Consider the following 21,040-nt stretch of genomic DNA (forward strand, 5'->3'; position numbering starts at 1 on the left):
CAGTGCATGGAGCCTGCTTCTCCCTCTGTCTATGTCTCTGCCTCTCTCTCTCTCTCTCTCTCTCTCTGTGACTATCATAAATAAATAAAAATTAAAAAAAAAAAAAAGAAAAAAGTGGCTAAAAACCGTTCTGGCAAAGCTTTAGTGAAGTTTAATATTTTATTGGAGAAAATGTTAATTAAATAGTCACACAAACATATATATGTATATGTATGTACATAGTTAATGGAGTTATATTAGCATAGAAAGTCATCTATATCAACATACTGAATTACATAATTACATGCAATAAGTTTTATATATAGTGTATGGAGAAGATTAGGGGTGGGAAGCCAGAGAGAGACAGACAGGCAGAGACACACACACAAGAGTGAGCTGTGAGTCCAGAAAGGAGATTTATAACAAGTGTTTTTTTTTGTTTTTGTTTTTTGTTTTTTTTTTTTTTTGTATAACAAGTGGTTTGAATAAGAAATATCAATCAGTCTATGGTGAGCACAGCATCAGTAGTTGATTTGTTTATACTATTTAAAGATCAGCAAATGTGGCAAAAATATATATTAATACATATTATAAATAGAGATAGATATGGACCTCTGCTGACACATGAGGAAACATATCAATATAAATGGAAGCTTTAGAATAAACTCATCTTTGCTCCAAATAAATTCCTTTGCCAAGATTTCCCTGGCTAATTAGAATTTTAGGGATTTTTAAAGTAATAATTTTATTCCCAAAAGAAATCTATAAGAAAATTATCTATTTTTAAATAATCCAAAAACCAAAATGTGCTGCAAAATAAAGCTCAGGCCTGAGATTTGACATCACCATAATTATTTTTTACATTTTAATATAATTTCTTTAAAGTTATTACCCGTTTTTCACTTTGAGTATATATTTTATATGAAATATATTGTAATAATTAGTATATTGATTTTTGGTAAATATTGGTCTTTCCTCATTTTAAATGTTATGACCCTTGTTTATTCGAAGCTGATTAATTTATTTAAAATTATGATATTCTGTGAGAGTATCTCTTAGAATGACATTGATCTTTCCATTAGAATAATAAACTAAATCCACCGAAAAGGAAAAGATAAAGAGTAGATTTTATTTCTATTGTTTGTATACAGCACAAAATGAAGTGATAATTTTATAAGACCATCAATACTGCAAATGGCATAATGTAACTATTACCACAATTACAGAATCTTAGAGATGAATGGGGTACAGTTAGATGTCACATTTTTTTAATTCCTGGTTTCTTGTATTTATGACACGACAGTTCCAAAATCCCTCAACCGAAACTTCATGCAAACTAGAATTTACATGAAAACTGTCCAATTGTTGATAACTCTGGCGTAGTGGGTTGAATCATAGACCCCCAAAGACAGGTCTACCTGCAACCGCAGAATGTGACCTTATTTGGAATCAGGGTCTTTGCAGATGTAAATAAGATATGGATCTCAATATAAGAACTTCCTGGAGTAAGAAAAAATAAGTGGGAAATATCAGAAAGGGAGACAGAACATGGAAGACTCCTAACTCTGGAAAACGAAGTAGGGGTGGTGGAAGGGGAGGAGGGCGGGGAGTGGGGGTGACTGTGTGGCGGGCACTGAGGGGGGCACTTGATGGGATGAGCACTGGGTGTTATTCTGTATGTTGGCAAATTGAACACCAATAAAAAATAAATTTATTATTAAAAAAAAAAAAAGAATTTCCTGGAGTAGGATGAGCCCTAGATCCAAAGACAAATATCGTTATCAGTGACGGAAAAGAAGACATGGAGACACAGAGGGAGAAGTCATGAAGATGCAGACGGAGGTTGAAGGGATGCAGCAGCAAGCCAAGGAAAGTCAAGCATTGCTCCTTCTCAGTAAGGAGAAACTCAGAGGCATGAAAGGGGTTTTCCCTCAGAGCCTCCCCACCAACACTTTGACTTCAAACTCTTGGCCTCTTGAACAGTGGGAGAAGAAATTTCTGTTGTTATAAGCTTCCAGGTTTGTGATCCTGTGTTATAGTAGCTCAAGAAACTAATTCATGTGGTGATTCTCAGAAGATGGATGCAGGAAAAGATGGTCTACAGATTTAGGATTCTATAGCCCCATCTTTAGGTTGCAGGAATATGAATGTAGTTGAATAATAATAAAATGAATAATAAAAGAACTAACATCAATGATAGTTACCTTGTTCTCTTTTTAATATCTAAAAAGGGAGTAAGTTCTTTAATAAATTTATTTTTTATTGGTGTTCAATTTGCCAACATATAGAATAACACCCAGTGCTCATCCCGTCAGTCAAGTGCCCACCTCAGTGCCCGCCACCCAGTCACCCCCACCCCCCGCCCACCTCCCCTTCCACCACCCCTAGTTCGTTTCCCAGAGTTAGGAGTCTTTCATGTTCTGTCTCCCTTTCTGACGTTTCCCACTCATTTTTTCTCCTTTCCACTTTATTCCCTTTCACTATTTTTTATATTCCCCAAATGAATAAGACCATATAATGTTTGTCTTTCTCTGATTGACTTATTTCACTCAGCATAATACCCTCCAGTTCTAAAGGAGATTTCAAATTATCTTCAGGCGAATGCTCATTTGATGAAATTTATTTATTTTCACTTTTAAAATTTTTTAAGAATTTTAATTCTGGTATAGTTAATATGGAGTGTTATATTAGTTTTGTGTGTACAATATAGTGATTCAACACTGCTTAGTTGATTAAGATTAATGTTGGGGATTGGAGTGAATTAATTTTGTTTTCTAGATAGTCAAAGCTTCTGGATTCTTGTGTTATGATGAATAAACTTTGCCTCTCAATATGGTGAAATTCATGGCTTATGACCTAAGAAAAGAGTTAAAGCATCCCGATAATTGTTTTATTGTCACAAAAATACACTCTGCCAAGCACTCACTCAAAATGCCCACAATAAAAATAGACATTTATACAAATACTTTTATTTTTTTCACTGAATTTCTGTTAAGACAGGGGAAGGGGGCACCTTAGTGCTTTGTACAACTATTCAATTTACCAGGAAATTTAAATAATTTTTTAGAGAATCAGGTATAGGAAATTGTATTGCCTTAGAATGTTTCATTCCACTTAGTTATGGAATAAAACCAAGATTAAATAAAGCAAGTTCTAAAAATAAAGTTTATAGTGGAAGACAGATGAGAAAATTTAGACTAAGAATCTGATGTTAATGTTTTACTAATTCAGGGTGATGTTTACTGCAGTTTTGCATTGTTATAGAAAGTTTAAAACATGCCTCTTCCTGAATTATCTAATGGTCATAATAATCACTGTTATTTGAACTGCTCCTTCCTCTCTGAAAGAGAATAGAGAAGTTGTACAAAGTGTTATCCTGGGGTGCCAGTTGGTTAAGCGTCTGCCTTCAGCTCCGGTCAGGTGCCCAGAGTCCTGAGATCAAGCCCCACATTGATTAGGAAAAAGGCTCAGCAGGCAGCCTGCTTCTCCAGTCTCCCTCTGCTGCTCCCGCTGCTTGTGCTCTCTGTCAAATAAATAAATGAAATCTTAAAGACAACCACAGAAAAACTCCCCGCCAAAACCTCAAAGTGTTATCCTGCCCTATTGAAAGAAAACCTGGTGGAGGAAGAATTATCTACACTTGAAAAAAAGATTGAATTACAAAGCAAGTTTTATTCCATCACCCTTAACTGTCCCCAAATCATGGTTCCAAAGTGTCATGGGAATTTGAGATCCCATACTCTGTTATAATATTCATCAAATAGCATCACATTTATTTTCTTCCAAAACTCACTTTTCACAAGGAGAATTACTGTTAAGTATTTCCTATTTGTAAAGGACACTGCACCACCTTTTTATGTTGGTTGAGTTAATTAAAAGGAGTGATGAGTTAATAATCAGTATATAATTGTCATAGAGTTGGTGAGCGAAATGCCCTTCTTAAGACAAACATAGTTTACAGCTAAGTGAACAAGTAAAGTTTTCTACAGAAAAAATTCATATTCTCAAAATTATTTCTCAATTTTCTTGAAAGTATTAAAACAGATAGTTCATATAATAGCACTATTCTTCGCCTCTTTTAGGGAATACAATTAAAATAAAACAGCTTTTGGACATAAAATTCAGATAGACATAAATTATACTTGTTATATGAACACAGGTATATAAATATTTTCTAGCCAAAAAAAGGCCAAAACACAGGTATACAAATATTTTCTAGCCAAAAATATTTTCTAGACAATATTCATCCAGCACTTTGCTTTACATGTTCTCATAGAATTAGCATCAGTTACTATTTTACTTCTGTTAAAGATGTCTGTTTTTGAAGCTTTACCCTCTCTTGCCAACCTAATTTTACCCATGATTAAATTACATGCACTTGAAGTTCTGATGTTTATTTTCTGCTTAATGGAAGATGTCTTCTTTAGATTTTTGCACGCCTATTTCTAACACATATGAGAGAAATGAGAAAGAATGTAGTTTTTCTGATTTTTATCCCAACTCTTCAAATGTCTTCACAATACTCATACAACAAAAACCTTGTAACCAGAAGAAGCTACAGAGATGACTCAACCACACCCTCATCTCACCCCGAAGGAAAATGAAAAACACTATGTGCTGAAAAGCTTATACTTTGCTAATAGTCCCATGAAAAAAATTGATGTGCCTGCCCTATGTCAAGTCGCTAACCATGAAATAGTTATAAATAAGAGCTCACAAGGATAATTTTAAATTTTTGAAAAGTTAACCGAGTGGCTCAATGTAAAACACCAATAACTTAGTGGAAATTAATGAAAGTCGGAGACCAGCAGCATTCCAAATTACAGTATTCTTTTTACTGAAGTAACAGAAGATAAAAGTTACAATCAAATTAGTAAAATAATAATATTAATAATATGTCAACAGTTAATCTACTGCATTGTGATTTACCAAAACTGAAAGGAAGTCCTGGCATCAGATTAAATTACCTGTTTCATTTGCATAACCACAAAGCCATATTAGTTTTCACTTTCTCCTTTATTGTTTTTCTGGTATCTATAAAAGTAACTAATATTGATACCTTTTCTTCCTTAATATTACAAAAAATATTCCAAACTCCTTTCAATTTTTCTCACTCTCCCTGACCCACAACTGTGGGTCACAGAAAATCCCATTCTCCAGAGACCATTGTTCCTCTGTCTTCCTTTTCCTCAGATCCATTTACCACAATGCCCCAAATCTCTATGAGCCACATTTATGCAGTACATGTAGCTGCTGCTAATTTCCTTACTTCATCTGACGGCTAAAACCATAGGCAAGAATAATATGGCTAACTGGTACATGATGTTTGACATTGTCGAGATGGAGGAAGACATCTGAGTGGGATGGGAGATGAGAGAACCCTCCATAATAAGACCGGAGAGATGGAAAATTAAAACAATGTTCCAAATTTGCAACATCTGAAAGTCTAGAAGAGCATATGAGTTAACATGAGCAGAGGGTTTGTGTTCAGTAAAATGTATCCTTGGATAATCCCATCATGTTGAAGGGGATGGGGGGGCACATCAATAGGACACATCCTATTGATGGAGGAAGGAGATAGGGATAATTGGCCCAGGAAAATTCTTGTTTTATGTCTACCATCTCAACATAATAATTGTTAGTACTCTTTTCATTCTCATAAATGCCTCTATTTAGACAAGTCATCCTGGCAACCTAAGGCCCATCACCAGTTCTGATTTTTGAATAATTTAATATAGCCAAGATTTTTTATTTGCTAATTATAACTGCCTATTTTACTCATTTTCCATACAGAAATGTCAGTCGAAGTTTATTACCAAGTATGTCAAATTATCTTGCATTATAAGTTATTTCCACATTCCAGCTGATGGTTTTAATTATCTTAAAAATAATTCTATTAAATGCATCAATTTCACTTTGCATTAAGAAGGGAAAATTAAGACATAACAATTTTACTACTACTATTATGTTTTCCTATCTAGCAACAATTGTTCTTTAACATATAAAATTTCTAGTTACTTTAACTTACCCATTTTTAACACCAAAAAGAAAATAGTCATTATTGGGACTCTTAGGTAGCTCAGCAGTTGAGCGTCTGCCTTTGGCTCAGGGCATGATCCCAGGTCTGGGGATGGAGCCCCAATCGGGCTCCCCTCGAGGGACCTGCTTTTCCCTCTGCCTATGTCTCTGCCTCTTTCTCTCTCATGAATAAATACATAAATCTTTTTTAAAAAGAAAATAGTCATTATTCGTAGAAGAAAAAGATATAGGCAATAGGATAAAAAATGCCCTTGCTGTTCCACTATGATTAAAATAATTAATTTTACTTGATAACTCATCAAAGTGCCCAGGCACCAGCTATTTCCTTTCCATGGCCAATAGGCTAAAATAATGATTCTGTAAAAGCAATAGTCTAAGTTGGTTCCTACCTATTCGATCTCTATCTTAGATTACAAATTTATGGGGAAAGTAGATAGAATGCATCTGGGATTATTAATAGTATTTGTTGAATTATATAAAACCATAATTAAAATGTATATGAATATGGTTGTGAATTTTCTTAAAAGATTTTCCCTTGACCTCTTGATTTCCTTTGTTATGATCATTTAACATAATTATATATGCCCTTTAAGCAAGTTCAATTTCTTTGTTCTTTATCTTATTGTTGGTATCATTTGCTAGGTTATTGTCACATTAAGAATTTTGTCTTTTTTAAAAAAAATACATCATGAATCTTTTGTTTTAAAGATTGTATTTATTTATTCATGAGCAACACGGAGAAAGAGGCAGAGACACAGGCAGAGGGAGAAGCAGGCTCCTCACAGGCAGAGGGATGTGGGACTTGATCCCAGGACCTAAGGATCATGACCTGAGCCAAAGGCAGATGGGCAACCGCTGAGCCACCCAGGCATCCCCATCATGAATCTTTAAAAAAGAAACTGAATCAAGCTCTAAGCATTTTCTGAAATTTGAAAATATAAACCCTAGAAATCTTCAGTAAATACAATAATATCTGCATCCTCATTTTGCTGGACACTAAATCACCCTTCATCCTTCCATCCATTCAATGAATATTGATATTAGGAGTCCCTATTCTGTGTCAGACACTATGTTAGATACCGTATGACTTTACAAAGTTACTTAATCTCTCTGAGCTTCAATTTCTAGTCTGTATAATTAGAATAATAATTTGCACTTCCACTAATCCTCTTAGAAAATTACTGGACAGCCCCAAATTCTAATTCAAACATAATCGACTCTTTGAAATGGTTCATGACCCTTCATGGGTTCTTAAAGTACCCTCTAAGCATTTCTATAATAGCATTTGTATTCCTGTAGTGCAATTATTTTTTAATTTTCCTTTATTTTTAAACTGTGAACTCCTGGAGGGCCACAATTAGATCCCTTTAAAAAATAATAATAATAATTCCCGGGGCAGATCAGGTTGCTCAGTGGTTTAGAGCCTGCCTTCGGCCCAGGGCGTGATCCTGGAGACCCGGGATCGAGTCCCACGTTGGTTCTCCCTCTGCCTGTGTATCTGCCTCTCTCTCTCTCTCTCTCATGAATAAATAAATAGAATCTTTAAAAAAATGATAATTCCCAAGTTAGGTTAATAAACAACTATTGACATATTGTTGAATCAAGTGAAAGACTTAATTAATTAATTAATTATCTTTAATGGCATTAGTTTATCTCCTGAAATGGTAGAATGTTTCAATATGTGAAATTAATGAATATTGCCCTTGATGCTTTAAACTTTCTTGATACACCAAACATCTCATAAAGGACATGGCAATACAGTCATCTTTCCTCTCAGCCTCAACTCCACATCTCTACAATGTTCTCTGAGCTTTTCTTTCTTTCTTTCTTTCTTTCTTTCTTTCTTTCTTTCTTTCTTTCTTTCTTTCTTTCTTCTTCTTCTTCTTCTTCTTCTTTCTTTCTTTCTTTCTCTTTCTTTCTTCTTTCTTTCTTTCTTTCTTTCTTTCTTTCTTTCTTTCTTTCTTCTTTCTTTTCTTTCGTTCTTCTTTCTTTTTCTTTTTCTTCTTCTTCTTCTTCTTCTTCTTCTTCTTCTTCTTCTTCTTCTTCTTCTCGTTTTTCTTCTCTTCTTCTCTTTCCTCCCTTCCTCCCTCCCTCTCTTCCTTCCTTCCTTCCTTCCTTCCTTCCTTCCTTCCTTCCTTCCTGCCTTCCATGGTTGTACTGAGTCTATTACTTTTACTAAGCCATTTTATCTTCCTTACATTCAATACAGAGAGATAAAACAATATAAAGAAAAATATGCCCTCATTATTGTTATTTGCAATAAGAAGGGTCTGCTTCCATTCCGCACTCCAGGGGATATTATATAATAAGGAGCATTTAAAGGCTCAAGTGGATCAAAGCACTATTTTGATTCTGACCCACTGAATAGAGTCTCATGCATATTTTGGCTAACTTCATGGTATCCGTAATGTACCATTTCTGTGGTATCCTCAGCTCTCTAAATAAGGAAAGACTATACAAGAAAAAATAACAATCTGTCTGTAAATTATATCTATAGATTCTTTAGTGTAAGGTGGAAAAGGGGCCCATTCTTGAATACATGGATACAAATATTATTGTGATCTAAAGATTATTGGATTGATATTGTGTCTATTATACTGACAATAGGGTGTACAACAAAATCACTGTCAGATTAAAAAATTTCCACAACTTGTCTCAATTCTTCAAATAATGGAGCAAGTTCCTTTTCTAGACTGACAGTCCTGTACTGGCATTGCCGTTAGCTATGAAACTCCCCACCAAAGGTAAACAATCGAACTGAATCACCTGATAGGTGTTATAGTAGCAGATATTATTTTTATTTTTTTGAAAATTCAAGTTTGCTCCCCTGGTCTGATGCAAACGCAAAACTGATAAGAAACCAGGTTGCAAGGTGTGCTCTGGAGCATTATCATTGACCACTTTAATACTAGGCACTCTGCCTTTATCTGACACAATAGTGTGGCGCCCTTCAACCCTTGGCAACATTTTATGCAGGAATCAATTTAGGTCATTTGCCATGATGATCCCCTTTCTCCCCAGGTTCAGTTTCCACACCTGGTTTTCTGAGCTGTCATGTTCTCTAACCTGTAAATCCAGGGACATTTTCAAAGATAGTCTCCTCCGAAAGCCAACCTCACATGATTTGCATCTCCTCTGTGCTCCAGGAAGCACTTCCTATGCCTCTCAGGCCCAGTGACATGAGTCAGAGGCTCTTTTTCTAATACTATCTCTGTGCTCTGAAATTCTGGCTAATTAACTCAAAATTGGTGGGCTTATTTACACCTTAGCATAGTAGATTCAATATCCTACAGCAAATATATTGTATGGGCTAATTGGACAAAAATACACTTATACAATATTTGCAAGAATTTATTTCAAACTCTGTTGTTATACCAGAGTCTTATCAATTGAGCATCAGCCCTGCCCCTTCATGTATTCTTGGAATGCAAGTGGGAGCATGGAAACTATAGTTCCCAGAGTCCCTCACCAATAGGATTTAGTTTGAATTTGTGAGCTTTAGATAGCAGAGAAAAAGAGAAGTGCTATTTCCCTCTGGCAACAGCTGGCACCTGAACTGACAAAGTGACTCATGAGATTTGGCTCAGCCACCCTCACACTAAAGGCAGTTAACATCATCAGTGGTATCTTCCTCTGATCTGTACATTCCTCCTTGAGATCTTCCAATATTTCTCTTAGCACCTCTCTCTGCTCGAAATGCAAAAAGTGATTTCTGTCTTCCTGAAGACAAAGATTTGGATATAGTGGTCATAATAGAACTTAAGTATCTGATAACTGAGATATGAAAGGAAAAAAAATCTTAGTGGTTGAATAAACAGTTGAACCTCCTCCTCACCACCTCACCTCCATCATCCTTCTCTGCTTAATTATACAAATCACCATCTGACACCCTAAATATATTTTTTTCTTTTCCTCTCTCCCTTTCTTGGGTGGGGAGGGGCAGTGGGAGAGGGAGAGAGAGAGAATCTTAAGCAGGCTCCATCCCCAGTGAGGAGCCCACTCCGTCTCACGACCCTGAGATCATGGCCTAAGCTGAAATCAAGAATTGGGCACTTAACCAACTGAGCCACCCCCGTGCCTTAGTTAATCTTTTTAAATTGCCCATCATGGTAAAAGTGCCATGACAACAAGGATCCTTCTTTATCACACTGTCGAGTCTCCAGTTTTTAGAGCGGTATCTGTTGTGTGATTGCTACTCAATAAAAATATTTTAGTGAATGAATGAATCTGAGAAAATGTTTTTCATTTTTCCTGAGTGTCAGTAAACAGAGAAAAAAAGGCTGGCTCTAATTACAGTAAGAAGAAACAGAGCATGCATATTTAATTTTAAATAAGTCCTTGTCCTTTTTGACTAGTCTTCCAGCTGTGTTCTTCCTTCATTGTCCTACTATAGTCACCAGAAGTTTTATAACTAAGTTGAAAGGGGTAAAAAAAATCAGCCCAGTCCTGGACAACATTCTGTCTCTTGACTTATCATTAAATCCCCCATAGTTGCCTGTAATTTTAATCAAGAAGAATTCAATTTAAGGGTTGGTAATTCTGATATTTCAGAAGAATATTTTAATTTTTAAAGATTTTATTTATTTATTCATAAGAGACACAGAGAGAGGCAGAGACACGTGCAGAGGGAGAAGCAGGCTCCATGCAGGGAGTCCGATGTGAGACTCCATCCGGGATCTCCAGGATCACACCCTGGGCCGAAGGTGGTGCTAAACCACTGAGCCACCAAGGTATCCCTCAGATGAATATTTTAAATATATAAGCAACTCCTTCAAGTGAATTAGGGGAAAAAAAAGCACTAATACTTTAACCAAGGGCAAAGAGTATAAACTGACATTTCAAAAAATAAGAGATAGTGGTAGTGATAATGACCAAATAAGATAGATATTTAATATTAGATAGATAGGTAAGATATTTAAAAATAATTTATAAAGCTAATATAATTTGAAATTCGCTTTTCATGAAAATGTTTAACATAAATCTCTAATTAAAATAATAGCAAAACAATTTAAAATATTAAAATAAAATTAAAGCAAGCAGAGGAATATCCTTTATACAAATTTCATATTATAAATTTATTAAAACTTATGAAATGATCTGGCAAGTGACATTGCTAAGTATAAAGTAACTCATTTTCTAGGACCCAAATTCCTGAGAATGAATACAGAAAGATATAAGATATGTGAACAAATCCATCTATTTATAAAATTATTCATCCATTTTTAAGTATGTGTTGCAAATAACTTCAGTTTCTTTATATCTTGTCTCTTTACTCTCTTTATAGTGTCTTTGATAAAAGGAAGTTCTTAAAATAGAATTTAGCAATCAATTCCTTTGTTCATATACCTTAAACATATTTCATGTTTACTATTTTTCTTTTGCCCTTTCTTCTGTCTTCCTTTCAGATCATCTGACTGGAAATACTGTGTTTTCAAAAAAAAAAAATTCTATTAAAAACGGGGTATAACTGGGGCACCTGGGTGACAGTCAATTATAGTCTAGACCTCAGCTCAGGTCTTGATCTCAGGGTGGTGATTTCAAGCCCCCTATTGGGTTCCATGCCTACCATAAAGCCTATTTAAAAGCAAACAAATAAATAAAGTTTTTAAATGGAGTACACCTTTAGAAATTCTTTCATTTATAAGACGATGGTTGTAAAATCACCCTCTTCTCACCCTGCCTGCAGTTCTCCCAAGACAATTTTATTGAATATACAGTTCTAGTGCCTTGAAAGTAAGAGTCTATTTTCTTCTACCTTCAATTGTTTCTATTAAGAAGCTAGCACAATTGAGAGTCAAACTAATTGTCATTCCATTGTAGGTGATCTGAATTTTTCTTGTCACTTTGGAGATCTCTTTACCTTTGGTTTGGTTATTTCATCAATGTTTTATGAGCAGATTTTTTAAAAATTGCATTTATCCTTTTTGAATTGTACTAAGAAGAGTGTGGGTGATTGGATTACATTCTGGAAAACCTTAGCAGGTGTCCCTTTTAATATCCCCTTCCGGATCCCTGAGTGGTTCAGTGGTTTGGCGCCTGCCTTTGGCCCAGGGCGTGGTCCTGGGGTCCCAGAATCGAGTTCCACATCCGGCTCCCTGCGTGGAGCCTGCTTCTCCCTCTGCCTGTGTCTCTGCCTCTCTCTCTCTCTCTCTTTCTCTCTGTGTCTCTCATGAATAAATAAATAAAATCTTTAAAAAAAAAATCCCCTTCCTACTAATTCTCGACTCCTTCTTGGTAATATCCTTCATAAATCTTCACCTGTCTTTCATATTTTCATCCAACTCCCTTTCTAAATTGTGGTTATTTCTTTAGATCTATTTTTTAGCTTATTAATATTCTCTTCATTTTTATCTAATGTGCTATTTAACTCTTCCAACAGAACAGTTATTTTCAATCATTAGAGTTTTATTTCTGGAAGTTCCTTTTGGTTCTAATTTCAAACTGGTCAAGTTTTATATTCTGGTTCCTTTCTTATGCAATGAATGTCTTTTATTTTACAAAATATATTAAACATACTTATTTTATATTCTTTTTGAATAATTTCTATTGTTGTAGTCCTTGTAGGTCTGTCTGACTTCTAAGTTTTTGAGTTTTTTCTGTCATTTGTGGTTGCATTCTTCACGTATTTGGGGACTTCCTTATTATGTGCTCATTTTTCCTGGGACTTTATCTGTAGAAATTATCCGAAGACTCTCTTTAAGGGAATTCCACCAGTGAGGATCGACACTTGCTCCTGCCAGGCTCCTGCAGCATTCCCAATGTACGTCCACTTTAAAATAAATGGTCTGCCTGGAGATTTTCAAGCCATTTAGTTTGTATTAATTTCCAATCCCAAACTATAGAAGTTTCTGACACCAGGAATACTTAGGGGAGACCTGGTTTCTACCCCGTACTCCAATCTGAGTCAGTATCTAATGAGAGAATTTACCCTGTGAAAACACCGCCTCCAAGATTTCTATTTCCTGTGTTATCATTTCCTAGTTGTGTTTCATTTTGGGGTCTAGGTCCCCCAAACATGTTGCCCAATAACCCAAGCTCTGGCCCCACCGTGAGTAGGCACATGACCTCAAAGCAATTGCCAACTACTGTGCTTGCCTACTAGGGAAGTCTTTCTTTCTCACTGCGTCTGGTTTCAGCTTGTGTTACCCTTTCCAGACATCCAGCCTAGTTAAGCCTTAAAATCATGTTTAACTTTTTCTTGGGCATCGTCAAGTGTGCTGTCACGGGAAGGGTTTCTCTGTACATCTGCTATGGTGTAGGAAAGGGGAGGCCTCTTTTATTACTTGCATTACTTGTATAATCAGACCAAAATAGAATATTTTAAAAAGTGAGAAGAAAGAGATTTGGTAAGGCACGATTGCCCTTCGGTAATATCACCAACCATTTAAACAAATTATTTTATAATCATAAAAGCTGCCATAACTGTCACGTTCACAAAACGAGACTTTAACCAGTCTGCCTATGCATAGTTTGCCTATTTTTTAAATGTCAAAACAGAATTCTCTTTACTTTGAAACTTAAATCAGTTTCTTTTTTTTAACGCATGGCACAGGATATACCTTTTGGCCCTGTCTGGAGAGATTATCATTTAAGAGCAACTCAGTCTCTCTGGCTGCTTTTCCCAGTTTTGAAATCTATGTGCTTCAGTTCTCCCAGAAGGAGAAGCATACGTGAAACACTCTTAAAAGCAGAGCTTAAAGAAAATATCTTGGCTTCGGAAATAAATCGAAAATGAAAAGCAAAATTGATACCCATTCATTAGATGTTTCTGCTGCACACTCATTAGCTCATTAGTAGGCACACATCACCAGTTGGTGAGTGTCCTGTGTTAGACTAGGGAAAACCACCAGGCCATGCTCCCGCTGGGCTGCTTAGTGAGAGGCACATGATTATTCTCACACCATATTTTGCACCTTTAAGTTATGAAAGAGTAACAGAGGAAGCAGACAAGGTTTTCTGTGTTATGATATTTAAAGGGAGAGAGGATGCTTTACTGACTAAAGAATCCTCTTCATTTCATTGACCATTATTTGAAAAATTACAAACATGTCTTTGCGTGCAGAAGGCTCTCTTCTCTACAGATGAGTAGGTCATGTTGCCTGGGAATGCTCCTCTTAAAATGTAAGGGTAGCTAGATATTTTTATATTTATATTTGCATATAAAAATTATCATTTTGACTAAATGCTTTCCTTTACACGTAATATTCTGTTTAAACTGTGATACTTGCACACTCTTATTTTAACCCAGCTCTACAGGAACCCCCTGAAATAGTATTGTCCTCCTGTGGTGGAAGCTCCCAAGGAGGGAGCCCTGGGGTCTCTTATACATTTGATACCTAGAGATAAAAAGTGTTAAAGAATTTCCAACCCTTTGTATAAGGCATTTGTTTAATCAGTGGTTACTTTTCAACATGACCTGCCATGAAAGGAAGCAGGAACAACTCAACCTTTATGACGTTTGAAGAATTGGTAGAAAATGACTTGAGTGTATCTTCCTTAATAGTTTCTTCTGTAAATTGCTTTATTGAATATACTTCCAATGTTTTGCCTACCTCTTCAGTAATCTGCCTAGCTTTGTCCTTCCCTTCCTTCCTTCCTTCCTTCCTTCCTTCCTTCCTTCCTTCCTTCCTTCCTTCCCTCTCGTCTCTCTTTTCCTTTCTATAAATACATAATTACATACTACTATTTAGTTAACCATTCTATTAAAAATAAAGCTATCCAAACTCATGCTCTCCGTTCCTTACTTGGCAGCTTAAACTAATGTCAAGCAAAGAATTTAAGAGAATATATAAACAGCTCGAAGGGCAAGTGTTGAAAACCCAAACCTATTACATAATTGTGTCAGGAATAGGTACCCGTCCAAGGAATTCACAGTAAGACAACTTTACTACCTTGAAATATTTGGTCTTCATAGTCAACCATCAGAATGGACTACAGGTGCTTGTTAAAATGCAGGTTTCTGGGACCTACCAGTACTCAAACAGTCTGATTTAATGTGTCTGAACTAGGACTCTTTATTTCACATAATTAAGAAGCTCTTTTCAGGATAACCAGAGTGATTCATACCTCAGGCTTATGAGCCAGATGGCCCGAGTCTGAAACCTGCTTTTGCAACTTGTTAACTCTGTGCTTTTAGGAAAGTTATTTAATCTTTCTATGCCTCAATTTTTTCCTGTGTTAAGTAAATATAATAATAATGCTTACCTCAAAGGATTACTGGAAGGAAAGGATGACCTAATGCACGTAGTGGTTAGAACTGTGTTTGGCACATATTTAACATCCTACCATGCCAACTATTATGATTCTTCTTGACAATTAAAATGTTAGAATCCTGGAAGTCATTCATCCTTGTTTCAATGACTTTGGTTGTGGCCGATGTTGTTTTCAAATCAACTTCATTGAGATAAATTTAGATAGAATAAAAAACACTAATTTTAAGTGTGTAGTTCGATGAGTTTTGATACTTGTATACACCCTCATAACCACCACCACAATCACGATATAGAACATTTTAATCACCAAAACTTTACTTGAGCCCCTTTTGCTGGCGTGCTTCCACCCTGGCTCCAGGCAACTGCAAAGCTTCTCTTAGTCATTACAGACGAGCTTTGCCCTTTCTTGAATTGCATATAAATGGAATCATGCAATATGTACAATTTTATGTCTTCTTTCTCCCCCCCAGCACAATGTTTTTGAGATTCGTCCTTGTGATTTCATGTATTAGCAGCTTCTTCTTTTCTATTGCTGAGTGGTATTCCATTATACAAGTATACCATGATTTGCTCATCCACCCATCTGTTGCTGGATATTTGAGTTGTTTCCAGTTTGGGGCTATTACAAACTCCAAATAACCTTTGTTGGAAGCTGGCATTAGTTTTCCTATTTAAAAAAAATAGAAAGATAAAATACTCAGAAAACAGAATCTGGCTTTATATGGTCAATTATTTTGGAAGGTCTTTAAAAATCTTGTAAAAGCAGGGTAGAGGGTAGGGACTAAGCTACAGTGGAAGTAGCAATATTGAAAACTAAGTGTGTTTTGAACTAAGTTGGAATGAGAGATTAACCTTAGCTGTGGACTTTTCCTGTTGTTTTTATAGACATCATATCTTTGTGTGGCTGAGCTGTTCCTTTTCAATGTGTCAGTTTTTACTCATAGGAAATATTTTTTTATTGGGTAGAGTTACACTCAATAAATATCTTTGAGTAAGTTTTGCAAGTCTCTTTTTTGCAGTATCCAGTAACCCATTCATCTTAAGGACTTCCACGTCAATGTCTCTACCCTATGTTTTCTTTTCAATTTTCTGAAGTCGACAGCAGTAAACATATCGAGGTCTACCACTACCGCTCTGGCCTCCTTTTGAAACACAATTCATGGAATACTACTGGTATTGTGTAATGATATAGAGGTAAAAGAGTCAATACGACTAGGACTTTAGGACATGAAATTAAAATAGGGGGATCTCCCCTATCGGTATGTTCAGCAGATTTTTCAAATATGAGAATCAATAAAGAAAACCTCTCTCCATGTCATCCAAGTATAGGGACATTACGTCTACCTGGAAAAGGGTGGCACAGCATCTTTCAAAGTCTAGATAAACTGAAGATTTCCTAAATCGCCAATCCTGGTTCCACTTTGTTTAATGGTTCTTTCTTTCCATTTCTCTTTCCTCTCACATTTTATAATAAGCAGCAAGGAAAACCCAAGCCATGCCTTCCAACACTTTGCTTAGAAATCTCCTCCACTAACCATCCAAATTCCTCCTTTCTGGTACCTGCAGACTGTAATTCAGCCAAATTCCCTTCCACATAGCCTTTCCTCCAGTTTCCTGTAACATATTCCTCATTTCCAGCTATGTCCTCACTGGCAGCATCTTCAACTTCCTAATTCAACCAGCAGTCAGATTATGACGTGTTCCGTATTCTCTAGAATGATACAGGATCTGTCTACCATGCTTCCAGTTCTCTATCACATTGTGGAGTTCTCGCCTGCTGAGTTAACATACATCTGTTCACTAACAGCACATTCAAAGCAACCTAGGCTTTTGAAAAATCATGCCCCACAAAATTCTTCCAGGCTTTGCCACTGCCCCATTTCAAAGCTACTTTCACATTTCTAGGTATTTATTACACTAGCACCTCACGCTCCAGTACCAAAATCTGCATTCCTTTCCCATTGCTGCTGTTACAAACAACCACAAACCTAGCTACTTAACACAAATTGAGACTCTGAAGTGAGTCTCACCGGATTAAAATCAAAGCCTTGGCAGAGCTGCTTCTTTTCTGGAGGCTCTCAGGGAGCCTAGGTTTTGTAGCCTTACCCAGTTTCTAGAGGCTGCACTCATGCCATGGTAATAACCCCTTTGCATCGTCCAAGCCAGCAACTGCTGGTCAAGGCTTTCTCACGTTGCATCACTCTGACTCTGACCCTGACTCTCTTGCCTCCAGTTTTCATTTATAACCAACCACCCTTGGGATTACAGTGTGCCCACGTGTATTATCGGGGATAACCTCCCTATCTCAAGGTCAGTTGATTACCAATCTTCATTCTCGGTGCAACCTTAATTTCCCCTAGCCATGTGCCTCGGAGCATAACAGTCATATTTTTTCAGGGCATCTGAAGGCAGGGAGGGCACATTATTCTGTATACTGCTCTATTTACTGATAACAAACACCACTGGTTTGAGAAAACAGAGTGAACATTTCTGTCATCATTAGAATCCTTAGAGTCCAAACTGCTACCTGAAATTTAAGGACTCTAACCTTACATGGTCGGTCCTTCCTAACTGAAATTTCACACTCTAAAAGAGACAGTTTGGACCACGAAACACGGTCCCAGCAAGGACAAGTTAGCAATGTAAAGTTTATCTAACCAGCTGTATTTAAAACAAATTGAAAGTAAATCATCTTAAGAAGGAAAGGAGGGAAAAGGAGTCATAAAGAGGAAAAAGATAATGAAGTTATCTTTCTTGTGTTTGACAAGTTACCCTGCTTTGATAAACAGTAGAGTCAAGTGGTTTGTCCATTTGCTAAAAAATAAAGTGACGTTCTGTCCCCGACATATCAAGAGAGTACACAATAATGGTCAATGTTTCTCATGTCTTTCCTCCTGCTGCATTGCCCCCATCCGTATTTCTCTCTCCATTTCCTTCGGTTTATGAATTCATGTTTGGTTTATGAACTAGACCAAGAAGCCAGGAGAAATGAATCAGTTAGTCCCATGACTTTATATAAACTGATTTGGTGGTAATATCACAGGAAAAAAAAAAAAAAAGGATATGCTGGTTCTAAAAATCCCTAGGTTTAGACAGATTCATACAACCCGTTTCCACATCTAGCATACTTAATGCATTGATATTAGATCAGGGCTTCTCAAACTTTAACATACCTAGGAACCAACTGAAGATTTAATTAAAGGAATATTCTGATTGTGTAGGTTTGGAGTGAGGTTCATAACTCTTTATTTCCAGCAGGAAGACAGGTCACGATGATCCTGCTGATAAGCGGACCACACTCTGAGTAGCTAAGAGTCAGATCACTTCTCTGGTTGCCATTGTCATTTCTGAACGTGAGAAGAATACACATTTGAATGCTTTTGTGCTATTGTCAGTTGTAGACGCAGAAGAAGACAAGCATTTTGAGAAGAAAAATTTAAGCTTTTCTGCCAAAGCTGACAAGATCACCAAGGATCGCCTTAAACCAAATACTAGTCCACGTTAACATTTTTTATTGAGTTGTCATGACAACTTTCCTGTTCTCAATAAAGTGGAGGCAAGTAGGTTTTAACATACACATTATCTATAAGACAGGATATGGATCCAGCAGATGACGAAATACTCATCTACTCATTAATCCACTCAACAGTAATTTTACTGAATCCCACTTAGGCTGCAAAGATTACTTCCCTAACATCAGGAACTCTTTGCACTTTTTCAGGGTGCAACAAACATCCACGTGTTTCAGAACACGTGTTTCACGATCACTAGTACCTGAGATTGGTTGCTTTTCCCACATACTGCATTGCCTGACCAACACAAAGGATGGGAGAAGGAGATTACACACACTCCTTAGCTGGGAGTTTACCCAGTAGCCCCTGGCAGAGATTCCTGAGGTTAAATGTAGTACTTGTGAAGGATTTGGGTGTGATATGGGCTATGAGGATGGTGAAGGCAGAAAGGAATGGGTTAAACAAGTCATGTTCCAGGATGAAAGGAATACCGAGAGTAACGCTAGTAAAAAAACAAACAAACAAACAAAAAAACCACAACAAAACCACAGTTTTCATATAAGCCTACAGTGCATGCAACTGGAAGATAGGCCAATGGGGCCACTTGGCCCCAACTAATCTTTCCACTTTATCTTCCTAGACTTTCTTTGTTTCTCATTTAGTTCATATTTCTAATTCATGGCATCAGTCTGTTTCTTGAATATTGGTCTTCATGCCTTCTCAACGCCATGCCCTTGCTCACACATTTCCCTCTGCCTGAAAACAAAACCAAACAAAGAAAAATCTCCTCTATTTCATCTTTTCATAATGACCACATTTTTAAGGCCTAACTCTAATGCTGCTCCATTATGAAGTATTTCCCCTATCAGAATGTATCTCTTCTTCCTCTGAGCTTTCATATCATTGAATTTATTTAAAAAAAATAGTAGGAGATCCTCTCCTCTTTCAATTGTGATGTCCACTGAAAGAAGGCCAACCTCCTGGTAGGTTAGTCAACGCCTTATTCATGATCTCCCTGAGGACTGGGACATAGTATTTCACATTGCTCCACAGAACTGTTTCGAAGCTTGTGAGCTACAGGGGATTATAGATACAAAAGGGAAAGAGTACCTACATATGTGCTTACAAGTATTTCCCTAAATACTTGCCATCATATATATATATATATATATATACAGGTGTAAAATGTAATATAGTTGTAAATATAGTACGTTGTAAAAATTAAGGTTTTCTGCTTCCTACAGAAACACAAGAAAGGCCCTTAGGTCATCTTAACACATTATGTTCCTATCATATCTGATTGTTTAAAAATATTGCTTGCATGACTCTACTCACCTGGTTTTCCAGTGTTTCCTGTTCTTGATTCCTCCTCGAGGTCACTTGAGACAATCACACAAGGCTGACATAGTCACCTACTGCAATTTGACTGCACAGTGCAACACTGGGTAAGTATTTTTATTTTTTATTCTATGTCTTAAGTTCTTTGAGCTCTGAGGACAAAAGCCCTCCTGATTGAGACATTATCATGGACTGGGAGTAGAGGAGAAGGTTTCAGAGAAGGTGGAACCAAAAAAAATGCATATGTATAGCTCTGAACTTTTGCCTGATAACTAGGGCCAAGTTCACTTAAATATACCTTTTCACATTTAAATGTATCCAACCCCCACCCCACCCCCACCCCCATCCCCACCCCGTCCTTTGCTTATTTGCACAATGTTTGTCAAGAGGAGAACGCAGTAGGCAAGACTGGGAGAAAATTCTGCATATGTGGTGAGTCTAACATGGGACCAAATTATATGCTGGGTTGGGGAGAAATACAAGAACTGCAGATAATCATGAATGCTTGGCTTCAGAGTTCCCGGGTTTGAAGAAGGGTCACAGAATAATCAGGATTAATTATGAATTCAAAATGAAATAGCCTAATGGGTTTTTTTTTAAAATCGGAAAACTGACTCAAAATCAGAACTTATTTTTCTGTCCTAGAATACTCTCTCTCTCTCTCTCTCACAAACACACACACACACACACACACACACACACACATAACCAATATAATTAAATGCATTGAACCAAGCAGAGTGGGGACTTTACTGGGAAGACGGTATAAGCTCTGCAACCGAAGAATTGCATTTGCAAAGCCTTAGATTGGTTTTAAACCTATAAACCAGGACAAAAAAAAAACGGCTGTGCGGTATTAACTTCTCAGCAGAAATGTTGGAGGTTTTAACTACTGAAAACGACAGTTTTTCTGGACCAGTGCATAGCGGAGATTTTTTTTTTTTTTTTTTTTTTTTTTTT

The 21,040-nt window shown here is 36.6% G+C and overlaps 1 protein-coding gene and 1 pseudogene across 1 annotated transcript in view; one reads left to right on the top strand and one right to left on the bottom strand.

Annotated features, from left to right (window-relative positions):
• Positions 1-8,150: 8,150 nt before the first annotated feature.
• On the bottom strand, positions 8,151-9,565 carry LOC140602248 (ragulator complex protein LAMTOR3 pseudogene; annotated as a pseudogene).
• Positions 9,566-20,453: 10,888 nt separating this feature from the next.
• The window catches only part of GUCY1A1 (guanylate cyclase 1 soluble subunit alpha 1), a 60,941-nt gene continuing 60,354 nt past the window's right edge, over positions 20,454-21,040 (top strand). The window contains exon 1 of the mRNA XM_072773753.1: positions 20,454-20,512. The gene's annotated coding sequence lies outside the window, so the exon portion shown is untranslated. The remainder of the gene's footprint in view (positions 20,513-21,040) is intronic.

This window comes from Canis lupus, chromosome 13 (genome assembly GCF_048164855.1).
Source record: "Canis lupus baileyi chromosome 13, mCanLup2.hap1, whole genome shotgun sequence".
Lineage (NCBI taxonomy): Eukaryota > Metazoa > Chordata > Mammalia > Carnivora > Canidae > Canis > Canis lupus.